This window comes from Sciurus vulgaris (assembly GCF_902686455.1).
Source record: "Sciurus vulgaris genome assembly, chromosome: 17".
Lineage (NCBI taxonomy): Eukaryota > Metazoa > Chordata > Mammalia > Rodentia > Sciuridae > Sciurus > Sciurus vulgaris.
Window position 1 is genome coordinate 47,097,103 of NC_136478.1, and position 20,979 is coordinate 47,118,081.

The window sequence follows — 20,979 nt, forward strand, 5'->3', positions numbered from 1 at the left end:
TGCATGTTGGAATTCATGTGCTTAAGATGAAAACGTTGATCACAGAGAAGCCAAAACAGAAAATCTGAAATCTACAAAAAAGGGAATGAGACAGTGAATAAGGAGTGCCAAAAAAAAGTTAAGAGGAAAACTCAGGTTTTATAGTACAATAAGGTGATTAAAGTCTATAATTATTTCTTATTCAATTCAAAATAACCAGAGATAACTTTGCAGGTTTCAACATAAAAATGATAATATTTGAGAGGAAAAGCCCCGCCGCCACCGCCCCACCGGAGACACCGACCGCAGCGGCAGCAGCAACTGCAGCGAGAAGGAGAAGTGGCAGCGGCGGGGAGGACTCCACGGTCAAAGGTGCCCGGCGCTGCCTCCTCCACATCCCCTGCCGCAGCAGCACCGGCGACAGATATTTTTAAAAAATGGATTTGACCAACCCTGGACTTATTCTACTGCAACAGTTAAACGCTCAGCCAGAGTTTGGTTTCCTGTGTGACTGCAGGTTGCAATCCGCGATGTGCACTTCAAGGCACACAGATCAGTTCTTGCTTCATTCTCCAATTACTTTAAGATGTTGTTTGTCCATCAGACCAGACAGTGTGTCCGTTAGAAACCAACTGACGTACAGCCTGCCATCTTCACGTATCTTTTGCATTTGATGTACAGTGGATAGATGGCGCCTCAGTTGATGGATCCTGTTCCCTTAGAACGGGGGATCATGTTTCTGCACGCGTACCCACTGATCCAGGAAGCCAGCCTCGCCAGCCAAGGCACATTTTCTCATCCTGATCAAGTCTTTCCACTGGCCTCTTCATTGTATGGCATTCAGATCGCAGATCACCAGCTGAGACAATTCACCAAGATTGCCTTGGCACCTGAGAATCTTGGTCGATAACCAAGACCACAGACCTCCAGGATGAGCCAGGAACAGGCGCCCGAGGCTTCACAGCTGTCTCAGCTGTCATCCAATCTGGCCCAGGTGAATCAGACAAACATGACTCCCTCGGACCCTCTGCAGACCTCACTGTCTCCAGAACTCGTCTCCACGCCTGTCCCTCCCCCTCCTACCGGGGAGGAGACCCATATGGAAGCCGCTTCCTCCTAGGAGCAGCCTGCGTCCCTCGGCATTGCCACGTCCAGCCGAGCATCCTGAAGAGGAACGCAAGCTTCCTAAAGTACTATGCCTGCCACCTGTGTGGGCGGCGCTTCACCCTGCAGAGCAGCCTGCGAGAGCAACTCCAGATTCACACAGGAGTGCCCTTCACGTCCAGCCAGCAGGGGGAAAGCCGCGTCCCCTTGTCGCTCTGCAGCAATGCAGCTGACCTCGGGAAAAATGCCATGGAAGTGCCTGAAGCGGGGATGATTAGTGACAGTGAGCTGCAGCACATCTCAGATTCCCCATCATCGATGGCAGCAGCAGTCGGAAACCCCGCCCCCCTTTCAGACATCGCTGACATCTACGACCTGGAGCAGGCCGACCAGGAGAGGGAGGTGAAGAGGCGGAAGTACGAGTGCACCACATGTGGACCGAAACTCATCCAGAAAAGCCACTGGAGGGAGCATATGTACATACATACCGGGAAGCCTTTCACGTGTAGCACTTGTGACAAGAGCTTTTGCCTTTCCAACCAGGCTGCACCATCGACACCTACACCATGGTGAGCAAACAGACTCTGGAACTCGGCACATTTGAGGAAGGAAGTCAGATGGACAACATGTTGGTGTAAACCAACTAACCCTACAAGTGCAACTTGTGTGACGAAACGTTCTCAATCCCCAGAAACAGCGGAACCTGACCACCCAGTGTTAGCTTCCATCAAAAAGTAACAGGAAACCGTGTTACTAGACTGAATGTTGCTTGTCTTTTTAGAAACTGTCATTTTTACAAACTCTCTTCCTTCCTTTCCCCCAGCCCAGAACTGTGGTTGTCCACAGTTCAGACTCTTGACACACACAGGTCCCTGTTCCTCTTCCTCTTCCTCATCTCCACATCCCAGCCCCACCTCTGGAAAGGCTTTGTGCATTATAAACCTGGAATATATTTACTTTAAGTCAGGGGATATTGGAAAGATAATGGTCAGTAGTACTTATAAACTTAAATAGATTTTGAGAAGTTTTAGATTGTTTAAAAGCATACATGGAACTAATTAAGGGTTTGTAACAAAACAAAACAGTAAGAATATAATTTGGTAAGCTAAAATTATGACTTTTCCTGGGTAATGAGTCTTCCTTCTCAGAAAAACAATATCAGAAAATACTGCATGCTTCTTAGAGAGAAAGCTGGGCTCTGTACTATGCAAAACCTAGAAGGTGTGGGGAAACTTTAAACCCAAGAAAACGTTTTTAGTATTTATCCTCCAGGTGTCTTGTTTCTGAATGCACCCTTTGAGATTATGTCCAGTTAAGAGAAATCACTAGTTAAGAAATCTCCTTCAACAAAACAGAAAAAGTAATAATGTGATAGCAATCTTAATTTTTGGATAAAACATAACAAGCTGTGACTTTGTGTGTTTGTAAGAGAAAATGTGGACACTTGCTATAACAGGTGAACTAATGCACATGCCTTAGCTGAGTGCTGACATCTTTCCAAGTTGAACAACAAAATGCTGTATTTTAGTGTCTGGCGGATTTGTTGAAAGTCAGATTTGAAAGTACTATGGATTGTCTTTCTGAATAGAACATGACATGCCATTTTCTAGCAGTTGCCAGTGGAAAATTTGTTCAGTACCAACCAGCTGCTTTTAAATCAATGTGTATAATGCAGGGAAAAGGCTATTGGAATATGCATCTTACAGTGCAGGTGTAAGCAGGAGATGTAACTTTATTGAAAGTCAGTGCTAATACTTCACCGGCAACATTCACTGAAGTACCTAAAATAGCAAAGAGAAATCAGGACAAAATTGAATTTGCCATTTGGAGAAAAACTTGATTTTGATGTATATTCTTGGATTTTAGGGGTTTTTTTTGTTTGTTTTTGTTTTTTTCTCCTAACATTGAAATTTTCTCCACTGGTCTGAAAGCAGTATAAGTTATCCATTAATCTTCCCATAGGCCAAAAGAGAATGAGTGGTCTCACAGGACAAAATAGGAGCCAGAAGTAAAAACTAAAGGGGATGGTAAGGGGGAGAGTAGTCAATAGCTATACTGTATGCACATGTTAAAAACTGAATATCATCCTATTGCATTTATAGTTGAGTTCTCAGATTTATAAGTTTTTATATATCCTTTCATTGAATAAGCATTTAATTAAATGGGAAAAAATGATAATAATTGAAAAGAAGAAAATTAATCTACTTTGATCACTACACACTGACTACATGTGTTGAATTTTAATGTGGGATCTCATATTTTAATAAAAATAGTAGCTTTGGATTAAAAATGAAAAAAAAACAGTCCAATGTTTTAACCAAGTATTTACATCACCATGAATTTTTAAATGGTACCCCATGTTCATGAATATGTAAGTTTTCTCATTTCATATCATACCATGTAGATCTACATGATCTAAAGAGATGGAAATGAATTAGTATCAAATATGATTTTCTGTTGACACTTTTAATTTGTGGCTGCAAAGAGTTTAAAGTACATACCCACTATTTTAGACATTTGAATTAAAACACAAACATGACATGTATATAAAATAATATATTAAATTTCTGTATTAGGTTCATGGGATTCTGAATAGAAAAATTGTTTACTTCATGAGATGAAAATAAGGTTTCTTTTGAAGGTCCATCTTTTGAACTTGGGTAAAATGATTTTGCTTTATTGAAAACCTTATAATACATAATTCTGAATCTATTTTACCTATAACTTTAATTACCACTCCAATTCCAAATAACATAGTAAAAACATTAGAATATGTCTTGCTAATATTTGATAATTGATTTTGGCTCATTTAGGACAGTTATTGTGGTGATGATAATAGCAGGTATGTAAGATGGATAGTGGGATCCATAGACTATCATAAAATCCACCAAAGGTCTTGCTACACATATTGCTAAAATGTTCTAGTATTATGGAAGTTTTTTAAGGCAAAACCTCTGAAGGTACCTGTCTGATCCAATGCATAATTAAAATATAATAACCCATATTTTCTGAGGTTATCATAGGTCATAAGTGCTTCCATATTTAGTATTTCATTCTCTTTTACATATAATACCTCTAGAATACAGGTAATGGAACTGCCTGCATTTTATAGATGATGATCAGAATTTAGCTTTATAGACTTCTCAAGGTCACAATTGAACCCCATGGAAGACCACAGATGGATATTCAAACAATGTGTCTTAGGGTGTGTACCTCTCAATGTTGGTTCAATTGATGTATTAAAATTATTAGCTCTGAAAATAAACCAGAATAAAGGCAGCACTGAAATAATATAATTATGTACACAATTACTCCATTGATATTTATTTCTTAGAGTTAGAATTCCCCACTCTTATGGAATCTTCCCAATTTAATTCATCACATTTTTGAGATTCCAAAATATTTTGAGACTTCAGCAAGTAGTCGAGTCCTTGCCTCACATGCTTGAGGCACTGGATTCAATCCTCAGCACCACATAAATAAATAAAATAAAGGTATTGCATCCATGTACAAAAACACCCCAAAAAAATTAAAAAAGAAGAAAGATGAAAAAGAAGTAAGATACTACCCCAGAAAACTTCAAGATAAAATTATAATCAAGAACTGTTCTCAATAATTTATGGTAATTCTAAATGGATAAGAAAGCTGGTGAACAGTGGGAGCCCAACAATTATTACATAATCCAGACATGATTTAGTAATAATAGGAAATGACATATAGAGAATGTCACAGAGACTTAAGCACTGAAGTGGGAATAGGGTGTGTTGGGGTGAATCCATATTTCCTGATGGTAATAGTATAATCTGTGATTCATGAAGTTGATACTATTTGAAATAAAGAGTTCGTCTTTATTTTTTCCAAAGATATATGAGATTCCTTGCCCAAAAGATGCAAAAGACCAACTACATAATTTTACTTGCATAAGAAATGCACTTTTCTCTGAAGTCAGCCTTGGTATCTCAGCCAACACCATCCTTCTTCTGTCTCTTCATATTTATTCTCCAGCACAGGCTCAAACTCATCAACCTGATCATTGGTCACTAGGCATCCATCAGGGGATGCTGATTTTGTGGTATACCCGAATAAACGTTTCTGTGTCTCAGGACTTTAGGAAAGACATCAAATGTAAATCATTTATATACTTGTACAGATTTTTGAGGGGCTTTTTCATTCGTGCCACCTACCTACTGATGTCCTGAAGGCCATTACCCACAGCCCCAGAAGCTTCTGCTTGGCAAAGTTCAAACATAATTCCCCACATCAGAGCCTCTGTTTCATCTTCTTTGTGGGGATCTTTTACATGTCCTTGAGTGTTCCCTTCTCATACTCTTCTACTGCCACCTTAATGTGACCTTACATGATCTTATTTTAATACTGACTCTTGCAAGATTTTACCAATAAGTTACTTTCTAATAATTTATTTTCTGTATTAGATTTACTCTGGGATGTCTTTCTTATAGAAATCATGGTCCTCTCATGTCGTACGTTGTGGCTGTATTATTTGGGCATAAAATGCACATTCGAAACCTTCAGAGCACCAGTCTGATTCCAAAGGCATCCTCTGTACCAAGAGCCATCTGGACCATCCTTCTGCTCATGAGTTTCTTTATGCTTATGTACTGTTTACATTGCAACTTCTCCTCCTCAAGAAGTATGTGGAAAGTACCCTGATGTTATATTCAGGTGATTGTGACCAATGTCTATGGAACAACTTGTTCTTTCTGCTAATATTTACTGGAAAAAAATTAACTTCTTGAAATCCTTTTTGGGAAAATAGCACATATTTAACTACTGATGGTGGATAAGTTTTCCTAACATGCTGATACACTAGTTTCTAAACAATGAAACATGGCATAGAATATAAGCTCTCTGGGTTAAGTGAATGCGGGTGTATGCATGTTTTGTTCAATTTGTTTACTTTGAGATATGTGAATATCATAGAAATATCAATCCTGTAGTTTTTGGTGACAACACAAGAGCCCAAAATATCTGCTCAATTTCAGCATGTGATTTATATAAGGTGAGTTTCACCTTTATTGTCTAGGATAGCCATATTGAGGGTGTACAGCACTTTATAATAGTTGCTTCAATCAACTGTATTTTGCCCAAATAAATATGCCAATACTTATTGTCATGAACTATATACCCCATCCAACATCTGTACTTTTATTTATCTGCTGAAAAGAATTGAAATCAGGGACACAGGTTATCATATATACACCAGTACTCATATTAGTATTATTAAGGATGGGCCATGGTGGAAACAACCCAATGTCAAAAAGCATATACATGTATAAACTAAACATGGCGTGGGCATCCCATGGAATATTATTTAATCTGGAACAAAAACTTAAATGCCTGAGGGAATACTTTATAAGACTTGAAGACATTATTGTAACTGAACTCTCAGTCACAGAAGAATCAACGCTGGTACTGACATAGTCGTCCAGTTGTAGAGTGCTTGCCTAGCATGTGTGAGGCACTGAGTTCCATCCTCAGCTTTATATAAAAATAAATAAAATAAAGGTATTGTGTCCTTCTCCAATAATTTTTTTAAATGAACCAATGCTCTTAGACTCTAATGTAGAAGAAGGAACTGAAAGTAGAAACTTAAAGAGATGGAGAATAGACTGGCAACTGTCAGGGCAGAGGAAGGTGATCAGAGATAACTCCACAGGAATAGTTTTAGAAGAAGAGAAAGTGCTGGAGATGGATGGTGATTGTTTTCAAAATAGTATGAATGTGCTTACTGCCTCTTACCTGTACTCTTAAAAAGCACTAAAATGGTAAATTTTGTTAAGTAAACCTTACCCTAAAAAACGTTTCCAAATACTTCCATTATGTTAAGTGAAATACACCTGATATAGAAGAATAAACATCACATGCTATCATGCATTTTTAGGAAGTAATAAGTAAATATAGCAGAACAGAACAGATAGTGGTCATCAGAGAACAGGAACAGCAGGAAGAAGATAGATCAAAAGAGTTCAGTGAGGGGCACCAAGAAGAGAGTGGAAGAATCCCTTCAGGTATTTCTTTGGCAAAGTATTGTAACTATTGGTTAGAACAGATTGAAATGTGTTTCAAAATGAAATTTGTGACACATAAAAATAATTAACAGTTGAAGAGACAGAAATGCTTATTACTATGATCTGATTAGTACAATTTATATACATGTACTGAATTACCATAATATGCCCCATAAAAGTAGATTTTAAAACATGTCATTAAAAGGAGTTTCTAGTGACTTTTTAAACAGCTGTGGAAAACATCCTCTAAAATATAAAGATTTTATATATCATGATTCCAAGATGCCAAAACATTGTTTTCTAACAGTTTCAATGTGTTTTAGTGAATTGGGTCCAAAATTTTCCACAAGGGATTGAACTGGGCAATGATTAACCAGTAGGCCACATCCCTAGTCCTTTGGATTTCATCTTTTTTTTTTTTTTTTTTTTAAATTTTGAGACAGGGTCTCAATAAGCTGCTTAGACCCTTGCTGATTCTTTGAGGCTGGCTTCAAACTTATGATTCTTCTGTCTTTATCTCCCAAGTAGCTGGAATTAGAGGTATGTGCCCCCTCACAATCTATTCAACGTAGGAGGAGGAAATTTTGTTCCATAACAAAAATTTAGCTGTTCTGTTAAGCAGCAGCCCATGTCTCTCAGCCTTTCAAGGGAATATATATTGCTTTAGGTAGCAACATTCTCTTCATTTGCTGATAGTGTTTCACATGAAATCAAAATGTCAAATTCCAATTGTACACATGGAAAATTACTGGCCTTGATAATTCATGCTATGTAAAATATGATTTTGTATTATTCTTTTACTTATACACAGGATACATAAGCAAAGAAGTTTATCAACACTATATCACAGGAAACAGCAAATTAAGCCCACTTATAAATATGCACAAAATTCAAACCTGCCAAAACTAAGTGATGACAAGAATAAGGAGCAACAGGAACTCTCCCACATTCCTAGTAGACTCACAAAATATTTTGGTGGTTTCTTACAAAATTGAACACAGGTTTATCTCTGTCACAAAAATCACATCGCTAGTGGTTATCCAAAGGACTTCAAAGTTTATGTCCACACAAACCTAATACAAATGTCCTTAGTTGCCTCTTTCATGATAGCCAAGAACAGAAAGCAATCAGCTCACCATTTATGAAACTTTTGCTGTTATTAATTAAAAAAACCCCGATATATTCACATAATGGAATATTGTTAAGCAAATTTTAAAAAGGCTAAAAATAAAGTAGACTTATAAAGGAAAGTACCTGGTGTGAAATGCCAATCTGGGAATTCCATCTTTATAATGTTCTGGAAAAGGCAGAGCAAAAGACGTTAAAAATATTTGTGGTGGAAGAATCAGGATCTTTGGGTGCTGAATCTATTCTGTATTATTCTGTAATGGTGGGTATTGAGAACTATGCTTTTGTCATATCAGACACAATGGCGCAACATTTTAAGAATTGTATCAATATTGGTAACCTTATGTCAGTGTGGCAAGGGCAAAAAATTTATCACAGATATGGAAAATGTAAATAACAAGGGAAATTCTATGCAGGAAGACCTATGAGAACTTGGAATATATGCTATTTTTTCTGTAAAATGAAAAGTATCCTGAAAAATCATGTTAATTACAACAAGCAGACCATACTCAGAGGTTTTCAACTTCACCCATGACCAAAGTCATGACCAGGACTCACCCAGTGAGATATCACTTTGTGGTGAGAAGAAGAGATTCACAACTCTCTTGTCTTTAATGTGTTTCCTTTGAACATTTCTGTGGTCCTTGTCTAACAATACTTAAACCAAATCCATTTTAAAGATTTTTACTGTCTGGGCATGGTGGCTCATTTCTGTAATCCCAGGGGCTCAAGAGGCTGAAAAACCTGGTCTCTAAAAATAATGGCTGGGGATAGTCATCAGTGATTAAGCACACCTGCAGTCCATCTCTGATATATATATAGATATAGATATAGATAAAGATATAGATATATAGATATAGATAGATATAGATTTTTTTTACTCTATATGTAACAGCAAACAAAACACCTTATGAAGGAGGCCAATATTTTAAATCCCCAAGAAAGCTTGTTTGTTCCATCAAACAAGAGTGACCAATTAGTTCTATGTTCCAAAATTAGTGACTAATTATATCATAAGGAAAACCTGATTCAATGGGATTTTACTCCTCACATGGTTGAGGAGAAAATGCTCTGAGATGATTTCTTAAATATTTCACTTCACATATAGCATAGTATATTAAGATGGGGATAATGTACTCTTGCTTACCTGACAAATCCTGAATGAGAATTCAGCAAGAACATTGATGTACAGAGGTGCAGTGGTGCATACTCAAGGAAAAATAAAATGGGACTGATATTATGAGGCGACAGAGTTATTGATCAGAGAAGTATTTGGCATACCATGGTTAGCAGGAAAGACTTTCACTGTAGTTTTAAGTAAGGAGGGAAGGAGGGAGGCCTGGTTCAAATTCATCCAAAGTGTACCCACCATGCCCTATGAATGAGCTTTAATGGACACAAAACAGAGAAATATTCTCCAAGCTCTGGTTTGGGACATGTAGTTTCCTTGCACTGCTGTCTTGGATTACGAAGACAGATCCACTCAGAATTCAAGCCTGACTAAGGAGAGTTTAATGCTTTATGCTTTGAAAATAACCCTTGCTGCTCTGTCATTATAACTTGTTTTTTTAAATGGACATGTATCTTTCTCTTCCCTTCTCACTGATGCTCTTTAATCTCTCCTTCTCCCTAATCTCAGGGAAAACAGGAGTACTTTTCTTTCCCATCCTAGGAAGAGCTATCTGTCCTTTAGCACACACACACTATAGAAAGAATTCCAGACTGTGGAGATGGTACCAGAAGATCTCAGAAATGTCTGTCTCACAAATTAACAAGTGAATTACAACTGTAGACAGAAAACACATGTAATGTAGACATTGAATCATCTGTTTAAATGTCCTGTGTTCCTGCTAATGGGCAGAATCACAGGCTTTGGGATACAAGTTCCCTATGCTTCTCCTTTGCTAGCAAAGCAATAATTTTCTTTTTTCCTTTTTCTCATAAGCATGTCTTCATTATTGGATTGGCATAAGGGACAAGGATTGAGCTTTCAGCAACAAGAGGGAGATGTGGAGGCCACTTACATGGAGAACCATGTGGGGAACTGTAGATGTTCAGAGACGGGGTTAGCTGAGAGTGAGGTCAAAGGACACCTACCTTGCCTACCTTACCTAGCGTCCTTACTCAGGCATCCTAGATAGAGCTCTGAAGGCATGGATCTAATTTTATTTAGGGTTGCACAGGACATATATAGTCACACTAGCCAAAAAGGTTAACACACTTGTTGAAGTATAACAGAGTCAGCCTATAGGTGAACTATATGAGATAGTGTAAACAAACCAAGCATGCCTAAGCAATTCTGCCCAGCAACAGGTCTGAGACAAAGGATTGGGTTGTTGGTCAGCTCCTGCACACAGCATGAGGCAAGGCAGTGCTGGCCAGCTCATATCACAGTTTGCTGGGAAATTTGATAGAATGAGGCCTCCTCTCAGCTCCAACTCAGCCTCAGCAACTGCAAAGACCTTCATTCCATGGTGAGTCTTTACCATTACCTCAGTTTCTCTGTCCAGACTCGTTGGCTTACTCAGACTACGGTGTCAGTGACTGCTGTCAGATAAACTTGAGAAATGTTCCCTACAGGGGAACCAGAATTTCTAGGTTAAGAAATAAATCCCTTGATAGTAAAGAGTGGACCAATCAGGAAGAAGTCCCCTTGAAACTGTCTGTAAGTCCATGGGAAATGGTTCCATTAGCCTGTGAATTTTTTTTCTCTTTTTTTCTACCACCCTCACTTATTCTCTCCTCTTCCTTCTTACCTTTGCAGCACAAGATGTCCCAAGTCACTCTCCATATTTTATTCTCTCAACCAAGTTATTTATATATTCTGGTTCCAGGTAATGTACCCAGGGTGCTAAACCTCTGAGCCACATTCCTAGCCCTATTTTTATTTTATTCAGAGACAGGGTCTCCCTGAGTTGCTTAGAGCCTCCTTAGTTGCTGAGACTGACTTTGAATTTGTTATCCTCTTACCTCAACCTCCCAAGTCACTGGAATTATGAGCTCAACCAAGGTATTTAGAAATCAAATTTCACTGAGAGACAAATTTATGGATAGATGAATGTGATAAATCTGAGATGCTTTCAGCAGAAATACCTGAAAAATAGATATTTTAAATTTCTATTATTCATATGTAACATTGCACTTTTTATACTTTATTCTTTTTGGCGTCACTATCCATTTTGATCAGAGAATATTACTGGGTTAAGGTCTGCTTCCTATGATTGGGAGTCCCAGAATTCAAAACCACATGCTGTAGAAAATGTAAGCTACTCACAAAATTTTTCATCCAAATAGTGCTTGTGTACCTGCAGAGACATGTTTGAGTAGCCCTAGGATTGCGGCTGGCATTGAGCCAAGAGGTGGTCATAATTAGTGTTAACATGGCGTGATCTACTTTTGCCTGATTAGTTAATGTCTCCTTTGCACTAGTGGTCCACAGATGCTCCTTATTCTTAATTGGTACCATGGTGCATGCTCCAACAGTGCTACTCAATTCTAAGCTGATTGGCTGCCTTAGGGTAAAGAAGACATTCTCTTCACCTGGGAGGAGTTCACAGGATGGAGGACTAAGAACACACCTCTAGATCACAGATCACAGAACATGGGGATCGCAGCATGAAGGTTGCAGATTGCAGAACGCTAGATCGCAGATTGCAGTTTGCAGAACACGGGACTAGGCAGACACTTCCAGATCGCAGGTCACAGGACACACCACTAAGAAGCACCTCTGATAGAAAGCACCTCTGAGAGCATGCACCTCTAGCATGCACCCTTAGGATGCAGGATGCAGGATGCACCTCTAAGAGGAAGCAGTAGACCTTTGATAAGTGTAGCCTCTCTGAAAGAGTAGCACTTCTAAAATTAAGCAAAGTCTTTCTTCCTCCGAGCAAAGTCTCTCTTCCTCTAAACAAAGTCTTTCTTCCTCTCAAAGCCTCTCTTCCTCTAAAACTAAAAGTAAGCAAAGCCTCTCTTCCTCTATAAATTATAAAAGAACAAGCAAGCAAGGAAGTAGCCCGGATAAAGAAAATAGAAGTAGTTCAGTTCCAGTCCACCTCCAATAAATTACCGCGGGATTGTTGCTGCAGGCAGCAACATGTACCATTGTCTGAGAAAGAAAGATATAGTTTTATTTTCTTTTGACACCCTCCCTCCTTACTGCAGGATGTCATATACAACCTCCAAATTACCAGTTCTGTCAGATTTCAGATATGACACCAAAATTACCAGTCAACTGAGAGATGAACTGAAGTTGTTTGTCACATCTAACCTCCTCTTGGGTGTCTCAGCTCAAAATCTAAGTGGTATAGGAATTAGAGGATTTTCCCAGATAGGTGCTGGAGGATGGCATTCTGAAGCCTGAATTTTACTGCTTCATAACCAAGACACAGGTATTTACTCCTAATGAGCTACGGCTCATTAAATTTAAATAGAGTAGTTATTGCAAGAACCATAAAGGATTTTCATTTTATTGTATCATGAATATTTATAAGTATAATCTTACATGCATTATTTTGAAGTATAAGGGCTCCTGATAAATAATAATTCAAAGACCAGAAATTTCGGTCTTTAAGCTTCTAAAACTTAAAATGTTTCAAATCCTAATTTTTAAATTCTTTATCTCAAATATACACCTAAAACTTCTATGTAATATAATCTTATTTTTACTAATAAGTTCAAATACAATACATAGTATATTTACATGAAACTGATTATATTTCACTTTTTTAAATAATGTTCACTGGTAGACTATGTCAGGATTACTTTATCTTTATTACTAAAACATAATTTTTTTAATTACAAATTTAGGTACCTTTAGGAATTTTAAAAAATATACCAAGGCCTGGGAATATGATAGAGGCATCTCGTCCCAACAAGTCTGAGTGTAAGGCAGGAGGAATGCAAGTTTGAGGCCAGTCTCAGCACTAAGCCAGGCTCTAAGCAATTTAGTGACACTTTGCAGCAAAATAGGAAACAAAAAGGAACTGTAGATATAGTTCAGAGGCAAAACACCTCTGGGTTAAATTCTGCTACCAAAACATGCAAAACAAAAACCAGGGTATAGAAGGAGAAGATAAAATATTAGAATGAATTGAATTTTAACAAAATTAGACATACAATTATTTTTAAATTCCTTTAAAATATATAGATTTTTAGTGGCAAATGGACACAATACCATTTTTAAAATTTTTATGTGGTCCTGAATATCAAGCCCAGGGTCTCATGTGTGCTAAGTGAGCATGCCACCACTGAGCCACAACCCCAGCCCCATGGTTTTTTTATGGCTTGTCTGAATGACATTAGTATAGCCAACCACAGACCTATCTGGCCACAGTTTACATTGTTTACATTGTTCCTTCATTTTTGATAAACATCTGGAATTCCCATCTTCTCTCTACTGGTCTAGCTTTAGATTAATTTTTTACTAATGCATAATCACTGAAAAATTTAAAAATTTTAACTCCAGGATTTTATATACCTAGTATTTCTTTAAATGGTATTTGGGGCATATAAAAAGTCTGAGAGTTTTACAAAAATAACACAAATTGCTTTGCTATAATATCACCAACTTTTCCCTAACAAATATGAGCAATACATAATAATATAGAAAACAGTTTTTTTCATGGGCAGTATTTATCTTGTAAAGGATTTTTCACAAATCCTTCCTCTCAAATGTTCAATGATGATATTCTCAAATAAAAACTTTCTTCACAAAAATATTTTCAAATTCAATTTCAAGTCAATCATGGAATGATCACAGACTTCACATTTGGGTGTTGATAGAAAGTAAGTCAAACATCATGTCCAGGACTTTTCATGACTTTTGAAGGAAAGGAAAATGGTAACTGGATTAACTCAGATGGGGGTGTTTCTCAGCCTAGTTCCCAAATATCTTAATCCAGTCATTGGTGGCAACATTACTTAAGCTTGGGTAACAGGGACAGTTTGCCTGAAGAAAACTCAAAGGTCTTGATAATTATTTCTGAGCACTCAGGAGTCTTTCAGCACCTGAGTGAAAATATTTTAAGAGGTGTTAGAGGTAGCAATATTATAGCACTGTCCAAAGAGCAGCTATGTGTCTGAGAAGACTTCTATTTCTTTTAAACCTTTCTCATTGGGGAAAACATTTTTTCCTCCTTGTTCATGGTGTTCCAACTGCAGGATTGAACTTGAAAGGTCCTTCTACCAAAGATTGGATTATAGATTTCCAAAGAATCAATGGATTATAGAAATCCAAAGTTTCATTGCATTTCTTAAAGCATGTGTGGAGCTTATTTGCTTCAGCTATCTAGTCAGAAGCAGGCAAAGTGATGAACTGCTTTGTTAAAGTCCCACTTTGCTACTTTCTACAAAAACATGCCAAGGTTCCACAGATGGGTTTCTCACTCATTTTGACCTGTTATTTATGACACAATTCTTCCCATTTCCCATCTCCTACCCTGCAGTACTCTCTGCTGTTCTCCTGCTATACAAAACACAGAAACACTCTGGGGTAGTATCTCAACACCAAAAAATAAATGTTAATTGATTTTTCATGGGATTCAGCTTCTAGTTCAATGCTGAGCTTTTGGATTAAAATTTTTAAATAACACTAACTTAAAGATAAGTGTCTTCAGCTCTTTACTCCTCTCATTGGTATTCAGAACTTCCTTTTACAAAGGGGCTCTGGGGCTGACCTTGACTTAGACCACTCTGTTTCTCTGTATTTATTTCTAAAGATTTTCCCCTGTTTTTGTGAGATTCTGTTAAGAATAGAAACTCTTAATAACTGTACATTTCTTTAGAAAAGTTTGGGTATTCATATACTCAATGAATGGCAGTTTTCACAGTCAAGATATTAGGTGTCAATGGTAACAGTGTTTATATTACTTGATTGTCAAAGACTACAGTGAGGAAATTATGTGTTTCAGTGGCCAGAGTGATTATATTAATGGCAGGTGTCCCAGTGAGAATATTATGTGAATGTCAGATACCAGAGTAAAGTTATTATGGGAGTTTCAGCACACAATGAGTGTATTACTGAATGTCAGTCAGAGTTTACAGTGAGGGTATACTGTGAGTGTAAGAGGCCAAAGTGAGGGCATTAGGATCAGAGGTCAAAGTAAGGTACTATATAATTTTCAGAAGTCAGAGTGAAGGCATTATGAGGGTGTCAGAGGCCACAGTGACAACATTATTTGTCAGAAGACAAGTTAAGATATTATGTCAATGTCAAAGGCCATGTGGCAACATGTGAGCATCAGAGACAACAATTTGGGTATTATTTGATTCAGCCTGTCTGGAGAGCAGAATGCAGATTCCACAAAAACTTGGAATGGAACCACCATTGACCCAATTAACCCTCTCCTTGGCATATACACAGAAGTCTGAAAATCAGCATACTATAGTGACACAGCCATATCAAAGATTATAGCAATTCAATTCACAATAGCTAGGCTGTATAACCAACTTAGGTGACCTTAGAAAATTAAATGGATAAAGAAAATGTGGTACATATACACAATGGAATATTACCCAAACATAAATAAGAATGAAATTATAGAATTTGCCAGTTGATGGATGGATATGGAGGCTTTCATCCTAAGTAAAATAAGACAATCACCAAAGAGAAAACAACAAATGATCTCTCTGATATGTGAATGCAGACTCACACTGGGTGAGGGAGATCAGGAGGTTTGCCAGATTGCACAGGAATGAATGGGGAGAAAAGAGAAGGGATGGGGATGTGAAAGACAGAATAATTGGATATAAATTTCCTATGTTCATTCATAAATACTTGACTAGTGTAACTTCACATCAGTTATAGCCACAAAACTGGGTATTTATATTCCATGTTTTATGATATTTCAAAATACATTCTACTGTCATGTATAACTAAAAAGAATAAATTAAAAATTTTAAAGTATAAATAAGCCTTATTTAGGTTAGTAGATGAATGTCATATGCCAAATGTGGATATATATGTAATTGTCAGAGGAAACAGTGAGGAAATTATTTGAGTGTCAATTGCAATAGTTAGGGTATTATGTTAATGTCAGAGGACACAATGAGGATATTATGAGAAAGTCAGAATTCACAGAGGGGGTATAATGTGAGTATCATTGATATTGCAAACCCAGCATTATATGAGTGTCAGAGGCCAGAATGAAAGTATTATGTAAGTGTAAGAGGTCACACTGCATATTTAAATGAGAATAAGAGGTCACTGCAAGGATAATAGGTGAGAGTCAGAAGCAATAGCAAGGTATTTTGTGAGTGTTAGAGGACACGGTGAGGGTCTTGTGTTACGGTACAAATAATATTGAGAGTATTATTTGAGTGACACAGGCCAATGAGGATATTATGTAAGTATCAGAGGTGGCACTGGTCATATTATATGATTGACAGAGGTAATTTTGAGGATAAATTTTCAGTGTCAAATGCAACAGTTGGGTATCATGTGAGTATTAAATGTCACAGTGAGAATATTATGTGAGTATTAGATGTAACAGTGAGAATATTGTTAGTGTCAGAAGTCACAAAGTATTATGTAAGTGTCAGAAGCCAAATGAGGTCATCATGTGAGCATCAGGGGTCACAGTGAAGATATATGTGTCAGAGGTCACACTGAAAGTATTATGTGAGTGTCAGAAGCAACAGCAAGAGTATTATGTCAGTGTCAGAAGCCACAGTGAGGGTATTGTTGGAGTGTCAGAGGACACAGTGAGGATATTATGTGAGAGTCATTGGACACAGCAGAGTATTATGTGAGTGTCAGAAGTCACCTTAAGAGTATTATGTGTCAGAGGCCACAGAGAGGTATTATGTGAAAGTAAGAGCTCATAAAAGGATATTATTTGAGTGTCAGAAGTTACACTGAGGGTATTATATCAGTGTCAGAGGCCACATTGAGCATATAATGTGGGTGCCAGAGGTCACAGTGAGGATAATACATAATTGTCAGAGGTCAAGTGAGGATATTTTGTGTATGTCAGAGGCAAGAGTGAGGGTAATAGGTAACAGTAACAACAGTGAGGGTATATTGTGAGTGTAAGAGGTCAGAGTGAGAATATTAAGAGTGTTACAGAACAACTGGGAATATGATTTGACTATGAGTTATAGTGAGGATATTTTTTTGATTATCACATGCCATGGAGAGGTATTAGGTGAGTATAAGAGCCCCCAGTGAGGATGTTATATGAGTGTCAGAGGCCATATTGAGGGTATCATGTAAGTTCAGAAGCCACAGTGAGGGTATTTTGTTAGAGAAAGAGGTCAAGTGAACATATTCTGTGTGCCAGAAATCACACTGATGGTATTATTTGAGGGTCAGAGGCCACTTTATGGGTATTATGTGAATGTTTCAACTCATGATTAGGGATATATGTAGGTGAGAGATATCAGTGTAATATGTAAATGTCAGAGACTACTTTGAGAGTATTCTATGAGTATCAAAGGTTATAATGAAGATGTTATGTTTTATCAGAGGTCACAGTGGGGATATCATCTCATTGTCAGAGTTCAAGAGATAAAATTGTGTAGGAGTCAAAGGTAATAGGAGGGTATGTGTGTCATAGAAGACAATGAAGGTATGATGTCAGTGTTAGAGGTCATCATGTTGGTGTTATGGAAATTTCATAGGCCAAATTGAGGATTATGTGGATGTCAAAGGTCAAAGTAAGGCCATTATGTAAATTTCTATAAACACGGTGAAGATACTTTATCTTGTCAGAGGAAAGAGTCAGGATATTATGTGAGTATTGAACATCAGTGTTTGGGTACTATGAGTGTCAGAGATATTATGTGAGTGTCAATGTCCAGGGAGAGTTATTAAGTAACTATCAGAGGGTACAGCAATGGTATTAGGTGATAGTCAGATGTTAGGTGACAATATTATGTGAATATCAGAGGACACATTGGGGATATTATGTGAGTGTAGAAGGCCCCAGTGAGTGTACTCTATGTCAAAGGCCACAGTGAGGGTGCTATCTGAGAATCCGAAGCTACAATTAGTCTATTTTTTCAACACATGAATATATTATATGATTATCAAAGGTCACAGTGAGGGTAACCTGCATTGTCTACTGTGATTACCTGGTTACAGGTACCTGCAGCTGATTCAAGCCTTCATAGTGAAATGTCCAAAAGCAGAACTGCTGTGGGCCAGCCTGCAACAAAAATATTCAGATGGCATACAAGCCTAAGAAAACATCCTAAAATTCATATATCATTAGGGTATTGCATTTTAAACAGTCCTATAAGAGTGAGCAAAATCTGAAATCTGACAATATCAAGTGCTGAGAGAACAGGGACTCATATATTCCCAGAGGGATACTACAGAAGACAATTTGCCACTTCCTTGCAAAGCCAAACATGTTGCCTATATGATCCTGCAATCACATTTCTGCCTAATTATTCAATGCAGTGTATAGCTTATGTCCACAAAATAACTGGCATATAAAAGTTCACAGCTTTTTCATTCATAATTGCCAATAATAGCAATCAAGATATGCTTCAGTAAGTAGTCACGTTGTGACTAACCCACCCAATTTCATGTTCTTTGACATTAAAAAAAGAAGTGGGTTAAAAAATAAGAAAAAATGACAGTTGCTAAGGAAAACAGTTGGTCCAAAATGACACAAATTTGTGATTCAAACTGGACCACCTTCTGGACCATGTGAAAAAATAAACAACAAAAAGATTGATGGTTGCTGAATATTCAGGGGAAGAGAACGAAGAGATATAAAATGGGGACTTTTGATGTATTGAGCTTATTTTATAATACACCATAATGGTGGATATGTAGCACTGTTTTTCTCAATCCTTATGCAAATGTACAACTATTTTAGAATGTTGTATCAATACTGGAAATATGGCATTGGTCTGGGAATTTTAACAAATGCACCACAGTGATGCAGGATGTGAATAACAGGAGACATGGGATCTGGGGGCAGCCTCAACCTTACCCTAAAGGATGAACAGACCTCACCCACTGAACATGATGATAGTGTACTAACAATTAATGACCTTTAATCACCCTGTCTTCTCTTTACTATATGTTCCTTTGAGATTTTGGTGGTCTTTTTGTACCAGTAGGTCTACCAAACCCATTCATAAAATTTTCACTAACTTCTTGGTGAACAGCAAGAAAGGGAAGAAAACCAGTATATAAGCTTTTAAGGAAACTGACACACACACACCCATTTACTAGTGTTTTTAATCTCTCTGTTCCATAACTAGAGATTCCTTGGATAGTATGAAATACTTGCTACGATGGAATTTACCTCCACTCATGCTTGAAGAGAAAATTATTCGAGATGGGTTTTTCAATAGCCCACCTAAATTCCCACAAGTTATCTATTAAATGTTCATACTCTACTTGACAATGCATGGCTAGAATTTCAGCAAAAGAATTCATGTACTGTGTGGTGCACATAATAGGACAAATAAAGTGTGACTCATGTTTTTAAGAAGCACAGAGTTCTCAGTCACAGAAGTAGAAGATATTTGGTAAACCAAAGTTAACAGGAAAGACATTCTCTTCTGCTGTCACTAAGGTGGGGATGGAGAAAGTCCAAATTGAAAGACATCCCAAGTTCTCACACCATCTGCTTGTGGCTAAGGCAGAATCTACACTACCTGGAGAAATGATCTCCTGTGGTCCATGCAGGTTCCATCAGGGTTCCTGTCTTTAATAATGAGAAAAAAATCCACTCCACATTCAAGTATGATTAGAGTGAGAGGTGGTGGAGAATAACATGGGGACTAGTGTAGGAACCAGGGTGATTGATGGAAATAGGGAACACCAAAATGATCAAAGGATTCTGAGGAATGCTGAAAATAATGTACTCCAATGCCCTGAGTCAGAAGATTTAAACATGCCTCTTCAAGTGTCTTTCATACTGTGTGTGGAAAGCTCAAGTGATTGAAATGAATTAACATGAATTGAAAGAAATGCAGGATTCCATAGAATACTTAACACTCTCATTCATTGTTTTGATTAGATGACAAAATATATGAATTTCAAGTGAGTTTTTAAAAATATTCTATCATTATATGTTTTACATTACCTGAACTAAATGCACTAAAATTGGCATATGTGATTAATATATATGCACACAGACATCACAGAATAGCATTGAGGACTGTGTGCTAGTAAACCAGTGTGGCCCACAAAATACAAGGACAGGTAGTCCTCAGATGATTTTTCCTATCTATTTTGACAATGTTATCATGGAAGCACAAGCAAATATGTTGAATGCTTGAATGAAGAAATATGTCACCTGACTTGATCGAGTTTTCTAGTTTTCCTTTTGTTTTAGTTGTCTAGCTTATTTATTGTGATCCCAAATGATGCATGACTCAATTTCAGTCTTATTAAATTTGCCACTTCTTTATGGCCCCAATATGACCCATCCTGGAGAACTTTCCTTGAACATTTCAAGAAAATGTGTGTGCTGCCTTTTTGGGCATAACATTCTGTATAGATCCCTTAGGGCCATTTGGTTCTATTTTTTCTAAGTTTGTCTTTCAAAATGTTGACCTTTTGAACTCAGTAAACTTAACCAGAATGAGACAAACATCATTACCCTTTGTACATGTATGATTACACAATGATGTGACTCTACTTCATGTACAACCAAAGAAACAACAGTTGTACCCCAGTATTATATAATGAATCAAATTAAATTTTAAAAAATTTAACCAAAAAATAAACAACCCAACCAATAAGTTGGCAATGGAACTAAACAAGCACTTCATA

General features: G+C 37.4%; 1 pseudogene across 1 annotated transcript; it reads left to right on the forward strand.

The window, feature by feature from the left end:
* Window positions 1-416: 416 nt before the first annotated feature.
* LOC306647753 (zinc finger and BTB domain-containing protein 2-like) lies at window positions 417-2,936 on the forward strand (annotated as a pseudogene). Its single transcript has one exon. The product of its transcript is annotated as a zinc finger and BTB domain-containing protein 2-like (transcript).
* Window positions 2,937-20,979: the final 18,043 nt, after the last annotated feature.